This window comes from Neopelma chrysocephalum, unplaced genomic scaffold (assembly GCF_003984885.1).
Source record: "Neopelma chrysocephalum unplaced genomic scaffold, ASM398488v2 Primary Assembly neopelma1_138, whole genome shotgun sequence".
In the NCBI taxonomy this organism is placed as follows: Eukaryota; Metazoa; Chordata; class Aves; order Passeriformes; family Pipridae; genus Neopelma; species Neopelma chrysocephalum.
Genome location: NW_020897800.1, coordinates 3,122,414 through 3,137,113, shown reverse-complemented (window position 1 = coordinate 3,137,113; position 14,700 = coordinate 3,122,414). Strand labels below are relative to the sequence as shown.

Sequence of the window (14,700 nt, the reverse complement as noted above, 5' to 3'; positions counted from 1 at the left end):
GGGAGAGGGAAGGACAGTTACTGGGGACTTTCATTAGGTGTGCCAATATCCATTTTCTGCTAAATTCATTTGCACCTACTTGTGGCTTTGCATGTCTAGAATAGTTTATGGAATCAGTTGTCCTGTTTTGGGTCATTGTGTTCCCTGTTTGAAGGTTGGACTCATAGGAACATGACAGCAAAACACCTTTCCCACGTGATTTATACCTGATGAGATGCCAGTCAAGCATTTTTGTCTTTGCCTTGGCTCTCAGAGGGCTGCTTAGCTCAGAGCTCAGTGCACCAGTGGCCAAGGGAATGAGCCTTCCATGGAATAATGCAGCAGGAATGTGTAGGTGTGTGCACATGTTCTCCCCAGAGGGCACATGGCAGGCAGGGGCAGCTCTGGGGAGGGATGGGCAGCCTGGGGGAGAGAAATGTGCACCCTTCATGTTCCCCAGGAGATGCTGAGTCCTGGTGAACGTGGTTGTCCAGGGGCTGACACACCTCCCCACCCACTGAGGTCGTTCCCACTCCCACTGATCCGTTGCTATTCTGGCTAAAATTTACCATTACTCAGCTTGGTCTCTTTGTTACAGCTTTGCTTTCAAGGTGGAAGAGGGCAGACTTTTTCTCACTGTAGGATTTCCTGTGGATGCCCACATAGAGGACAAAATTTCTTGCTGGAAAGCCTTGACAGGTGTGAAAAATGTAACCCAGCCCATTCATAACATGTGACTCTGTTCCCCACTTGATGCACTTGACCTGCTCTTGGACAGTGTAGCAGCTTTTACTCCAAGTACAACATCAAGCCCAGCACAGTCTTAGGTCAAATTTGGGCTGTTGCTTGTCAGGAACTGAAATTCTACCTATCTTGTGTCTGGTTTCATTGCTCCCCTCGAGGTGCAGTTCCAAACACCATCCTACCTGTATCTGTCTCTCAGATTGGACCCAGAGCTTGAGACTTTTGGACTCTTTTGGACTTTTGGTGAGACTTTGTCCATGTTGTGATAACATCCCACTGCTGGTGCCTGGAACATGATGATGTCCCTGGCCTGTCAGGTAGCAGGGAGGTGTGTTTTGCCTGCTCCAGGAGGAGATTGGAGCAGTTTTCATTTACTTTCCTGTCACTTGGGGCCAGCAGTGGTGAGGCAATAAAAAACCCCCACAGCCATTAGTAGGTGCAAGGTAGGTCTGTCAGAGAAACTGCAGGATGGAAGTGGCCTCCTGAATTAAATGACCTGAGCTGCATTTACATCACATTAGATGAACCCTTAAGTGGTCCAAAAGTACTGCTCTCTCAGACCTGCTGCAAGTGTGACTCTGTAGCTCATTAAATAAGACATAGTGTCTTCTGCCTTGCAGTCCAACCATGGAACAGTTTGATATATCCCCATTTTTTACTCCTTGGAAGAAACAATTTGCTGTGAATACAGTTTCCAGTGAAAGCAAATAATGTTTGCACAGATTTTTCTAGATGGTTGTGCCTTGACTGGAAGTTAGATACAAGTGGGGTATTCTCCTTTTCTGCTGGTGATTCAGCCTATTCTGAATGGATGCTCCAAAACAGTTCCTTTCTCTAGATGACTTTAAAAGCAGGAAGGGGTTGCTTATACCAGATTGGAGGAATTATCCCAAAATATTTGCTCGAGGGGAAGCAGCTCTCAGACCCCCTGCAAGGATTTTATCTCCTCGTCTTCAAATTACCCAGTTCAAATGCACAGATAATGACACGTGTCATGATGATAAAAAGTGTGACTGCAAAGAGTAACGTTTAAAAATAATGATACACCTCTAACTAGGTCTTATAAAAGGAAATCTTAAATAGCTAGAGAGAAACAGATGCTTTGGGGGACTTGTGGATAAAAATAGTGGCTTCCAATTTGCAACCAAAACAAAAATGTGGCCCCACTTAGTCAACCTCAGCACTAGAAATTCCTCTGAGAATGTTAGGGCCCAAAACTGGGAGTGCATGAAAAAGGACCTGGTGCTGCATCTGCAGGGGTTTTTAGTGTATTTTTGCCTCTTCAGCTTTTCATCGTGGAATCACTCAGTGGTTTGGGATGGAAGGGACTTTAAAGCTCATCCAGTCCCACCGGACACCTTCCACTAGCCCAGGTTGCTCCAACCTGGCCTTGGACACTTCCAGGGATGGGGCAGCCACAGCTTCTCTGGGCAACCTGTGCCAGGGCCTCCCCACCATCCCAGGGAAGATTCCTTGATATCTCCAATCTAAACCTATTCTCTTTCATTTTAAAGTGATTTTTCTTGCTACTTCTCAGCTTTCTCTCTATATTGGTGCCTTGCAAATGCCGTGTCTTACTGATGGCTTTGTGGTCTGAGACCTGTGGATTCTGTTTTCCTTGTAAAGACGCCCAGGCTGTGTCCAGGCTGTGCAGACACGAGCGTGTCCCCGTGGTCAGGATGGATTTTGGGGGCAGAGATGCAGATCTTTGCCCTGTATTGAGCTGTTCCTTTCAGCTGGGTTGTTCAGGGCTCAGTCCTCTCCTTGCTGGTGAAGGGCTGGAGCAGCCTCAGCAGGGCTGGGGGGATCTGCTGTGCAGGAGGAGATTTTTCAAAGGAGAACTACAGATGGCTCGCTGGAGGCAAAGGCAAAGAACATCTTCCCAGCTCACCTGGACGGGCTGAAGGTCTGACTGTCTGCAGGCAGCTCACCCAGGGGGCAGGAGAGTGTGAGCAGCCCTGATCCAGCTCAGTGGTTGCTTAGGTCTGTACCATTTTCACTGAGTTTAAGGTAAAATGACTGTTTTTTCACTGGCACGAGGAGCTGTGGCATGACCCCATCTCCTGGCCCTGCTGTAGAAGTGAAAACCTCCTTCAGAAGCTGCAACAACACCTTAAACCTCATTTCAGCTGTTTGTGAGTGTGTGGACCTGAGCATTTGGGAGGCTCAGACTCCTTTTTGGGCTTGGAGCATCACTCTGTACAAAGGAACTGAGCAAGCAAGGGAAAAGGGAATGTTTATTTTGTGTGCTTTTGTTTGACTTAAAAACCCCCCTAGAATGTGAGAAATTTTTTTTTTTTGATGATGATTTCTACTTTTTCCTTACTTGTGTAGGGCAACCCCCAAATCCTAAATGAATGGTTTTAACTTGTTGATTTGGTATTTTTGTTTTAGGTGGCCCTTCCCAAACAAAGACAAGCAGTCAGGTGAGTCAAATTTTCCACTTTCCAGTAGATCTGTGGAAGAGAAATGAGAAATCATGAGGGGAGGCAACACTGGACTCCTCTGAATTTCAGGGAATGAGATTCAGGGGGGCTTAGTATCCACTTAGTAGCCACTTGAGCACTAACACCCCAAAGGGTATTTTTAAAATACACATTTCATTCTCTAATTTGTGCAGTGGCACAAATTCACTTGCTTTGGAGCTGGAATTCAGCAATTAGAGCTTTCTGGTTTTCTCCTATGTCCGTAATGTGTCATTTGGAGCCGAAAGGAAGGGACCCTGCCAGAACTGGCTGTGATAAAAGTCTGATGAGTGAGACTGTCATTAGATTAAGTGGAGGAAACCAGTAGAGTCGTTCCTGCTGCCCAGTCTCTCCTTTCTCCTCTCGATGCTCAGAGTCCAACTCTAACTTTTTCTTTTTTTTTTTCTCAGAATTCTTACATTGTCCCCTCTTTATGCCTTGTCAAGAGCATTAGTCACAGTTCCCCATTTGCATCTTGGGTTTCAGCTGAGACAAAGCCCGTGGGACGTGTGGCTGCTCAGCACCCTCACCCCTTCCTGAGCACAGGGCTCCAGCCCCTCACAGGAATACGAGTGCTGGGGCAGGGAATGAGGGTTTGGTGCATTCCCAGCACATGGGAATGCTCCTCCTGGATGGGGTGGCAGTGACAGGGACAAGGAATCGCTTCTCCTGCGCTTTTGTTGGGTGTAAAGCAGAGATGATGCTCTTTGGGGCACTTTGGGTTCCCCTTCTGGAATATGCTGAGCAAAACCCCTCAGTCACAGGATCCTAGAATGGTTTGGGTTTGAAGGGACCTTGAAGACCATCTCCATCCAACCCCTTGCCATAGGCAGGGCCACCTTCCACCAGCCCAGGTTGCTGAGTGGGAGCTGAAAGCAGGGGAATGCTCTGGGAGCAGCTCCAAGGCACAGCCCATGAAATTGGCTTTTCCTGTAGATTACTGGATTCCTCATGTGAGGATGGAAATCCCCCTCTCGTGAAACGCGGGGCACAAAAGGAGCAAAAAAGCAGGTGTTGAGTGATCACACTGAGCTGTCCATCAGCAGGAGAGGATTTGGGGTTGTGAGAGATGGGAAGAGGGCTTAAAGAAAGAGATGGATTTCCTGCACCCAAATCAAGAGACAGGAGAAAAAAAACACCAAACCCACCAAATTTAATTGTGTCTTGGACAAGGTCAACAGGCACCGTGCACAAATAGTTCAGGCTTTGATTGAATCTCCCTATAAGCAGAAGGTGAAAATATTATATCTAAATACAGGTGAAAATATTATATCGAAATGTCTTGGTTGGGAACATGCACACCAGGGACTGAAGAGGGGAGGGGGGAAGAAAAGAGGTCATTTAATATGTATATATGACCCCACTGTGCTGAGAGAATGAGCCCCGAGCGTGTGGTGGCAGCGAGTGGGTCCCACATTGTTGGATCTGGCAGGGATTCAGACATCTGCCAGGGGATGGGGATTTTGTCAGGAGAAGTGGGAGAGGGAGAGGGAGCGAGAGAGAGACGCAGTGAGAGCTGGGGGAGCCTTGCAGCTTTGCTATCTCAGCCCGGATCACACTTCCTCTTTAAAATTCCCTTACTAAGCTCGGCTCCTATATTTTATATTCAGCAGCAAGGTCCCCGCCCTCCCCCCCCCTTCCTCCCCAGCCCTCCCCACCCACCACCACCCTCTCTGCCTTTAACTTGTTAAGTTTGAAAGATGATCCATACACACAGTTTGCTTTGCCAGTCAGCCCGTTTAAGGCCAAGATTAATGCAGTGCATTGGTGCAATCGTGCCGCAGTGGTGCGTGATCGGAATACGAGATGGAATATGGGGGGAAAGGCCAGAAATGTGCCTCTATTCCGAGTTTACACAAGTCTCCTTAGCAACTTGTCTGGTTATTTTATTTTTTTTGCCTCATTTTTTCACTGAGGGGGGGTTGTGTGTGTGTGTGTGTGTGTGCAGGAGCGTTGTCCCAAATCTCCAGCGAATAAAACGTTCCCCGAGTTTTTAAACAGCTTCTCTTGATGGTCTTGTTGTTGTTTTTTCCTTCCTCTTTTCCTTTTGTTAAATTAGTGGCTTAATTTTTTTTTTTCCTTCTTTCCCCCCCCCAGAGAGAGGAGGGTACAGGGGGAGACTCGGGCTGGGGGTGGGGGCACCGTAATAGTTTTCATTGTGACTTCCAGAGAGTTGGTTTCTTTCCAGTTGTTCACATCTCAGCATGTGGAATTATTGTGCTTTCTCCCGATTTGCCACAGAATTGGCAGTAGCCTGACATTGTTAGTCATTTGAATTGTATTTGGAGCTGGGCTGAATTTTTTTTATATATTTAATTTTTATTTATTTTTAAATAATAATCACCGTAATCCACCTCTTTATTTATTTCGAAACGGCTCCTTTTATTTTGCAAATATGCACCATGTATTTTCTAGTCCATAAAATGGAGGAGAGGGGAAAAAAATCCAAACCACCAGGGTGAGAGGATTGTGGCAAGACTGTCCCTGAATCCCATATTTCCCCTCCCCGTGCAATTTTTTTTAGTTGCCTGCTGAAGAACCCCCTCCCTCCCCGTAGGAGGGAGTGGCCTTTTAGGGATCAAGGTACGTTGGATTCTGGTTTTTTTTTCCCCAGTTTGTGTGATTCTTTATTAATAGCATGGGGCAAGAGAGAGGCTGTAGGGTGGGGAGAGCAGGGGAGGAGGGTGGAGAGAAGCAAAGAGTTCTCCTCGAGTCCTGTACCTTGAAATAACTCCAGGGGAAAAGAGTTGCTGCCTCACTTGAGTTGCTTCAAAACCTTGCTGGGTGCTTTGACTTTTTCTTTTACTTCTATTTTTTTCCCCCCCTCCTTTTCCAAGCTTTCCAGGGGGAGGGGGTAGAAAAAGAAAAATAAAAAAAGAAACTGAGCCAAAAAAATTTTGAAGGCTCGATCTTGGCTTCTGTACAAACAGATGTTGCCTGTCATTCCGTTGTTAAGCAGGCAGCAGATTGGAGCAAGCAGCAGCAGTTTAGGGGGAACTGCAGCAGAACTGGAAAGAGGGAGGTATATAGATATATAAATATATTTTTCTTCTTTTCTTTTTTTTTTTTTTTGTTGTATTCTACACACAAATATTTTTTTCCCCTGGAATTATCTCTAATTACGACACGTCTGTTTTCATTCGTTTGGTTTTTTAAGTGGGCAAAACCAAACCCCAAACCAAAAACGGAAAAGCACTAGGAACTTTCACCCAAATTTTACCAAAGCAGCTATATTTTGGGTGGGTTTTGAAAGCTTTTCAGTTTGCTTTTCTTTTTTTTTTTTAAATTATTATTTTTTTTGATGTTCTTTTTTCCCCCGTGTAGGGAAGGGGGTTATGTTGGAAATGCTTAAGGCATTCTCGGTAAGTGAATATTTGCACTGGATCAGGTCAGGGAGCCGGTGGTTTTCCTTGCTGGTAGCCCTGCTTTTGGTGGGTTTGCCCCGGAGTTCTTGCTGGAGGTGGAATTGGGAAGGTTGGAGGCCTTTCTGTCTCCTTTCCAAGTTTTTAGCAACATTGTGAGAGCCAGAACCACGTTGTTTATACAGCAGAAGTTCTCCCGAAGCACCGCAACGCTCCAGACCGGGGCTCTTTTGTGTTCTGCTTGTGCTCGTGGGTTTAATTCCAGGTTTAATTCCCCCATCCTTTTTATCCTCTCCTATTTTTTTTTGCTTCCCCACTTCCTTTTTAATTTCTCCTTTCTGATTGAATTCTTGGGAGGAGAGAGAGAGAGAGAAAACCAGCAAAACACGGGGGGCGTTTTGAGCCGAAAGAGTTAAAAGTTTTCTTGGCACCAGAGCAGCAGTTTAGCAACAGATCAATTCATTGAAATGAAAGAAATCACAGCCCGAGCCATCTGATTTTGAAATTTCACATCTTATGCTTCCACTTTAGAACAAAGCTTCTGTTTTTCTTCCCCCCCCCCCTTATTAATTCACGCTGCTTTTGTTCGAGGCTGTTGGTTTTCATAGAAACTTTGTCTGCAGTCGGGTTTTGGTTTTTTTTTTCTCCTCAAATATGAAACTGGAGGGTTTTGGGGGGGGGGTGTAAAGTCAGCCGTGAACCTCTGCACATACAACAGCTGGTGCCAGGGCTGTTTTCACCCCTTGGTTATTGTATGTTTGAAACAGCTTCCATTTGCTGGCTCACGGGCTGGATAAACACTCACCTATGGACTGGGAAATATAGTTGTGCCCAGCCATTCCTGCTGCCCCGTGGGCATTCCTGGCTGCAAGGAGCCGTGTCCGAGTGGGAATTTTCTTTACATGCATATGAAGTATAAAATGCCTCCAACATCTGCATCAAGAAGTGGTTGTTCGGGCTGACTCCGCGTGTGTCTGGCAGAGGAGTTGTATTATTCTATATATGGAGCATAAGCCCCCCTGTAATGCTTTTAATAGTTAAAGCCTGAGAAGGATCACAAACAACTTTTTGTTGCTGTTTGGTTCATTTTAAATGCGTTTGAGCCTTGGCACCGGTCCCAGCTCCGTCAAGTGAAAATAAAATAAATCGACTCCCGGATGGAGAAGTTGGGGGGTTTTTAATAATAATTAAAAAAAAAAAAAAAAAAAAAGATGATAATAATAAAAAAAAATAATCTATTCCCGCTTTTTATGCTATTAAAAAAATAAACCGTGTGGCTTACGAGGAAGGGACGTGTTTGATGGATGGAGGAGCAGCTGAACTGGGCTGGTGCCGAGTCTCTTCCCGTGGCGTCGCGTCAAAGAAAGGCCGTGGTGTCTGGGCATGGGTGAATCCTGCCGGAGGGTGGGGTGGCAGGACGTGGGCAGGGGGGGAATCCTTTTGTTAGCAGGGCTGCTCCCCAACCTCTGCACACCCCCTGGAAGGGATCCTCCACGAGGAAGAACGGTCTTAAGTGGATTAAAAAAAAAAAAAAAGAAATGAGGTGGTGGTGGTGGTGGGGTGGCGGCGGGGGGGTGGGGAGAAGTCTCAACCTCCACCTCTAACGTGGTTGATCGTGGCTCTGGCTGTGGGTTTATTATTCCCTTCTCTCATCCCGGATCCCATCGGTGCCGTAGGGAGACGCCAGGATTCCGAGCGCCAGCCCGTCCCCCCCAATATTGGGAATATTTCTGTGGGTGTCGTTGTGGTTACATCACAGCGCTCTCTCCTTGCCTTCCTCATCTCCATTCTTGTGCAAAATTCAAATAATTCCCCCCCCCTTCCCCGATAGCAGCTGTGCATGGTTTTTTAAGTCGGTCTTTAACGTTGCGAAAGGAACAATAAAATGAAAGGCAAAACCGGCATCTTAAAACTTGGCAAGTGAAAGCAGCTTGGACTGGCAGCCAAGAATCCTGCTGTGGTGCAAAAAGAATAGCATCCACGAAGCCACCACAATCCGGGGTTTCTCTTCTTTTAACAATCGCATCGGCAGAGAGAAATAATTATTCCTTGTATCAGTGTTAAAAGAGTCAAAAAGCTTAAAAAGCTTGCTTGGTGAACCTTCTCCAAAGCAGGTAACGATGCTCCTATTTGATTCTGTTTTATCAAACTTTAATTGGGTGAGATCTGGATGTGATAGCTGATCAGTTGGAGGAGTTGGTGTGTGTTACTAACTGCTGTTGCAACCTCCACGGTGCTTTTATTTCTCTTGGTGGCTTTGGTGGGAATAGGACTGGCAAACTTCTGAAATGTTTGTGTTGCAAGGAATGTTTTATTTCCACGGGTTTCACTCGTCGTGCCGGGGGGGGAGGGAGGGAACGGGTTAATCCAAAGGTGTAACATGGAAAAAAATATATTAAAAAAAAAAATTAACTGAAAAATGAAGATATTGGGAGGGGGGAGGTAATTTCTCTCTTAGGACATTGCCTGTTCCTTTCGCTCCTGAAGCTCCTGTCATTCCCATAGAAAGATAGAACCCATTTGTTGAAAATATACCATGGAAATATCCATAAATATTTTGTCTTCCAGGACACATTCCTTGAAGAGTTGGGCCTAACAATATGGCAGCGCACGGGCCAGAAGAAATCTTGCAGAATGCTGCTGCTGCTGAGGTAATTTGGTTTCTCATCCATTCCCCAGTCAGTATTTCCCTTTTCCTTCTAATTTCTTAAAATTATTTGAAGCACAGAAATCCTTAAAGAATTGGGAGTACAGGTCTTTAAACCTGAGATAGAGTGCATGTGTGTTTATATGTATATATATATATATTTATGGGCCTAATTAGGCTGCGGGGAAGAGGTGAGGGAAAAGAATGGGAATTATTTAGCAGTGGTGTTTCTTATTTGTCTTATTTTTGTGGCAGAAGTATGAAATGGCTGCAAACAGCTTTTTACTCAGGCACACAATGCATTCCATAATGATCGATTTTCCTGGACAGGGCATTTATGCTTTGTGGTTTGCAAGAATACCACCCACAGACCAGCCCCAGTGTTGGCTCTTTGGAGACTTGATTTCTGCAATATTTCCTTCTATATTCCTTTGGCTATAAATCTCTAACATGCCAGTTTTATTAACAAAAGTGTATATTACTTTTTTGGGGCTGTCCCATGTTCTGGTGCCTTGTTGATCCTGGGTTCATTAATATATTATAAAATGAATAGCGAAGCAAATTATGCTCAGTGTAAGGACATCACAAGCCTTAATATTAAGCCTGTGCTCCTTAATGTAGAAGTTGAAACTTTTTGATTGCAATTTTAGCATTTGAGGCAAATACAGCGTGGTGGTGATTGATTTGTTTGCCTGTCATGGATTTTCTGCCACTGTGTGTATGTTCATCAGATTTTCAGAAGGTACAATAGCTGTGTGATTAATCAATGGAGGGAAACGTTGCAAACCCCAGATCTTGTATAATCTATGGCTCTCTGAATATGTTGGATATAAGTGGAATTTATAAATTTTAAAAAAATTAAAAACCAGGGCACATACATGAAAAAAATAAATTAAGAACCTGTGTCTTTCAACAAACAAAAATGTTCATTTGCTGCTGCCTTTGTCAAATCGCTCAAGAATTTATCAAATGGCTCAAGAACTGTCCAGGAGTTTGTTTCCCAGAGTGTGTGGACAGGAGCAGGTTGGTTCCAGGATAATTTATAACATACAGGTGCCACTGAATGCCACCCCTGTGCCAGCGACCCGCCCTCCCCCGGGGCAGGAACGCAGGAGGGCTCACTCAGATTTATGGTGGGACCTGCTGCAGGGATTTATTTGGCATAACCTGGAGCTTTTCTAGGCATAGCTGGTGCTGCTTTCCCTTTTACTCCCCCTTTTTCCCCGAGTGGAGCTCTGCTGGTGGATCCCAACCCTCCTTTTGTTTTGGAGAAGCCAATCAGGTGGCAAAGGGGGTGGGAGATGAGGCAGAGATCAACCCTCCTTTAGGCAAGGAATTAAAGGGGGGGTTTGCTGGGTGGGTCAGCACCTCCCAGCTGCCCTCAAACGTGTGCTGGGCTCCTCCAAGGTCTGGCTTTGGGTGCCTGGAGCTTCCCTACAGCCCAGGCAGGATTGAGGACACATATCCTGGACCACAAGGAGGGATGGACAGGCCACCCAAATGTTGCAGCTTGGTTTCCTTCATGGGCTTGAGCTGTCCCAGTGGTTAGAAAATGGGATTAAAGGGTAAAAAAAAAAAAACCACAGCAAATTTTGGAACTAGAAACACTGAGTAAACCCATAACCTCCCCCCAGAATGTGCATTGCAGTGAGATCATGACTTTTTTTCCTGTCTCATATGAAAAAATAAAGTATTTCTTTGCCAGTGGAGAAACGTGGAAATTAGGTTATATACATATAAAAATAAGCAAAATATACCTACCTTAATATAAAGGATATTAGAGTCAAAATGAATATAGTGAATATAAGGGAAAATACACTGTCTTATGCAGTTTTGCCTAAAGATAAGTTCCTTGCCACTGTAAGAAATCCTGGTACCTGCAGCAGCAGAATTCCTGGCTCCTGACAGTTGTGCCCATTAGACAGGGCAAAGGACAAACCTGCATTTTAACCTCAGGTTCCCGGGAAGAAATGAGCTTTGTAGATGGAGGGCCTGGGTTATTTTTGGTAGGGTCACATTTGTTGTGTTCCGTTTGCAGCTCCCAGGGCACAATACGTGTGGTTGTGCAGGATGTGGCTGTTCCTGCAGGACCACGTGCTCCCTGCCCTTCTGTCTCCAGAGCTCCCTGACTTCTGGGGGGGCTCCTGAATCCCGTTTTACCTCCAACACGGAAGTTATCCTGGTTTTTCAAAGATGCTCATCCCCTGCAACGTGAATTTTGAGTGCTGCGAGCTGGACACTTTTAAGGTAAGTATCATAGGAATCTAAACTTAGGGGATCAATTTAGACAACCTTTGGACAGATGGTGAAAGTTTAACATCCATTGCTGGGAGTTCCTTGTAGCCCAGCCCAAGCAGTAATTCCAAATAAAGGAAAATTGTATTTTAGAATTGCATATTTGCCAGGCTGGAAAGGTTGAAGTGATTTATTTTAAGAACCTCCACGAGAAGTGGGGGAATTTTCTAAAAGCCTCCAAATAACAAAATTCTTTTCCAAATGTGGACTGTTTCATTTTATAGGGAATAACATTGACTTGCATTCATACAGTTTGTCTCCTGAAGAAAGAGAAGAGGTAGAATGTGAAAAGTTTGTGACACTTTAGCAACTGTTGATCTCACTGATTTTCTCTATGAGGAGCTCACAGCCAGGCTGCTTTTCAGCCTAATTCCCCACCAGTTGCCCACCAATAAAATGGGAAATATTAGTTACACAGGAAAGAAAACTTGGAAACTTCAGGAGAAGGAGGGGACACTTCTTACTTGCAGTGGCAAAACTTTGTTCCAACACTGTTTTTCAAGCCTTATTTGAGAAATCCTAAAGAAGTTTTACATTTGTCTGTGTCATTTTAGGAAGAAATGCAGAGAGCTGGAGTGAGAGGAAATTTATACAGAGTGAAGGGGGTTTTTTTGTTCTTTAAAAATAGAATTAAAATAGAACCTCAGACAGTAATGACTTCTCTGAAAGTTAAAACAACTCTTAGGCAGTTGTTTCTTCTTTCTACTTCAACCAGGCAGCCAGAATGGAAACAAGACAACTTGTTTGCAGGGTAGGGGGGTGGCTGTGCATTGTCACTCTGTTTACATACAAAAACTTTGCTGGTTTATAACTTGTTGCACTGTCAGGGATGTACCTCCAACGTTGGCTGTTAATTCCTCGGTTCTGTAACTCTGTCCAGCAAAGCACTTACAAGAAGGAACCATACATCTGCTTTATTTTGTTTGGTTTGAAATTCATTTTTGTTTTGCTGATTTTTTCTTTCAAAAGGTTCCAGGGGAGGGCAGGAAACCGTAGCTTGTGTTGTAGCAAAGTCAATAAGCATCTGTGCCCCCCGTCCTCCAGCGGAGGGGTTTGGAGGTGCTGAGGGAATGAAGGCTGCTCCTCACTAACAGCTCGGAAATTTCATTTGCAGGAGTGCTTTTCCTCCAAAAAATCAAGCCCCAAACCTTGCAAATGACAGCAGAGAAACCCTGCCTGGGGCCACAAACCCGTAGATCCGAACTTGTGGTCATATTCCACACAAGCTTGTATCTATAGGTATGTGTCTGTCTGGCAAGTGCACAGGGTTGTGTTGCTGCATTTAACCTGACAATGTTCTGCTTTGCTGTTCCTGTCTTTCCTCTAATGCCTTTTTTCCCCTCCTCCCTTGTTTGTTTGTTTTGGTTTGTTTTTTAATTAATTTTTTTTTAAGGAATATAAAACAGGATCTGCGACCCTCGCTCTGCAATTGCCATCTCAGCTTTGGGTGGTGTTAAAATACACTGGTGCAAAAAAAAAAAAAACAAACCAGCAGCTCGTTTGTGCCTGGGTGAAATGGGATGGGGGAGTTAAATTTGACATCAGGCTGAAGAAATTAAACCTCAGCTTCCTTCTGCCTCTGTCTGGCAATGGGGACGTGGTAGGGAAGGTTCCTGGATGGTGAATTCCGAGCTCGTTGGGAAGCAGATAAGGTTGTTTCATTTCTAAAGTAACATGGATCTGTTCTTTCTTTGCTGAGTGGCAGCAATTTGTTTGGGACAGGAACAGTCACTTCTGTTCCTTTATACCCAGGAACTTGGAATCCCTGGGCACACTGCAGCTCTGTGACACAGGAGGGGATTGGCCCTGCAACTCCTATTCTCTCTCAAAAATGAGTTTATTGTAGAATCCCATTCCTTCCAATTTCATGGTATTTATGTCTTTTAAAATAGCTTTTAAGGGAAAATAATCATGCTGTAAACTCCAAAAGAAGTCATAGAGCAGGAAAAAACCCCACCATGGAAGCAGGCAGTATAAAACCTTCTGCACAAAACTAACCTTTAAAGTTGAGAAAGTGGAACAATTATTTTTGAAGGAGTCATACCCCAATATACAGTTTCTATATGAAAATAATTAGGCTGTAAACTCAAAATAAAGTCTGACTGTTTCTTTCCAGCAGCTTTTCAGTGTTAATTCTCCCCAAGATTTGGTCTGCATTTCCACTTTTAAATTTCTCTGGGTTTGAACTTGGCCGCTTTGACGCACGTTGCTGCTGTCCAAAAAAAAGGGGTTTTTTTTCCTCCTTGATGAATCTCCAGGGTTTTCTATGTGTTTTCTATTTCCTATAGAAGCATAAAATGATGTCAGAGAAGTCTAATTACTCTTCTTTCTCCCTGTGATTGAAAGTGGCTTTAAAAAAGGGAACAAATCCCACAGTTTGGCGTCTGTGTGACTGTAAATTGGGGTATGGAGGCTGGTGGTCAATATTCCCCTCCTATATGTATATATAAGATAAATATCTTTCAGGTTTGGGTGCTGAGGGGCCCCATGGAAACCTAGTTGTGGGATATTACCCAGAATAGGGGCCTGGAGTCGAGATCTGCTCTGGGATCTCCACTTGGGCTTTGCTGGTGGACGTTGTTTCATCCATAGTGGGATGAGGAGGGAATTATTGGGCTGGGATAGAAGCAGGATGAGATTGCATCTAGTTTTGAGAGTAAAAAAAGCCTTTATTTTCCTGAGGGCCTGTAAATATTCTGTGTTGGTTTTTGGGTTTCTTATTTAAATATCTAATTTGCTGTGTTAGATATTCAATATATTAGATATACAGTGAATATTAGATTCCCATGTTCTGACTCTGAAGGAAGAATGGGCTCATTTAGTCTGCCCTCCAAGGAGAAATGAGGTGGCCAAACCCAGTTCCCAATATAATCCATATTTCTGTATGGTTGTCTCTTCTCTATAAAGCCATTTGGAGACATGGCAGAATATGCTGAGAACAGCCTGGAATTTGTCATAGATATTCCCAGAGGATGGCACTTCAGGTGGCATTGCTTGGAGAGTGCCAAGAGCCCATGGAGGGGAACTGGGCACAATTGGTCCCAAAATGAGGTACCACAGTTTGGTTTGAAAGCATGTTTTTTTGGATTAGAAAATAAATATTTTATTTTTTTTCTCTGTAAAATATTTTAGTGCAGTTTCTCACTGAATATGTTGGGACTTGCTGATAAATACCCATTTTTTTTTTCCCCTCTGGTGAGAGACTTGA

The 14,700-nt window shown here is 44.4% G+C and overlaps 1 long non-coding RNA gene across 2 annotated transcripts in view; it reads left to right on the top strand.

Annotated features, from left to right (window-relative positions):
- Positions 1–14,700, top strand: part of LOC113975341 — a 73,778-nt gene that overhangs the window by 39,635 nt on the left and 19,443 nt on the right. For both annotated transcript variants that reach the window (XR_003536810.1, XR_003536809.1), the window contains 3 exons: positions 3,118–3,149; positions 9,119–9,201; positions 11,236–11,444. This is a non-coding gene — a long non-coding RNA (uncharacterized LOC113975341). The remainder of the gene's footprint in view (positions 1–3,117; positions 3,150–9,118; positions 9,202–11,235; positions 11,445–14,700) is intronic.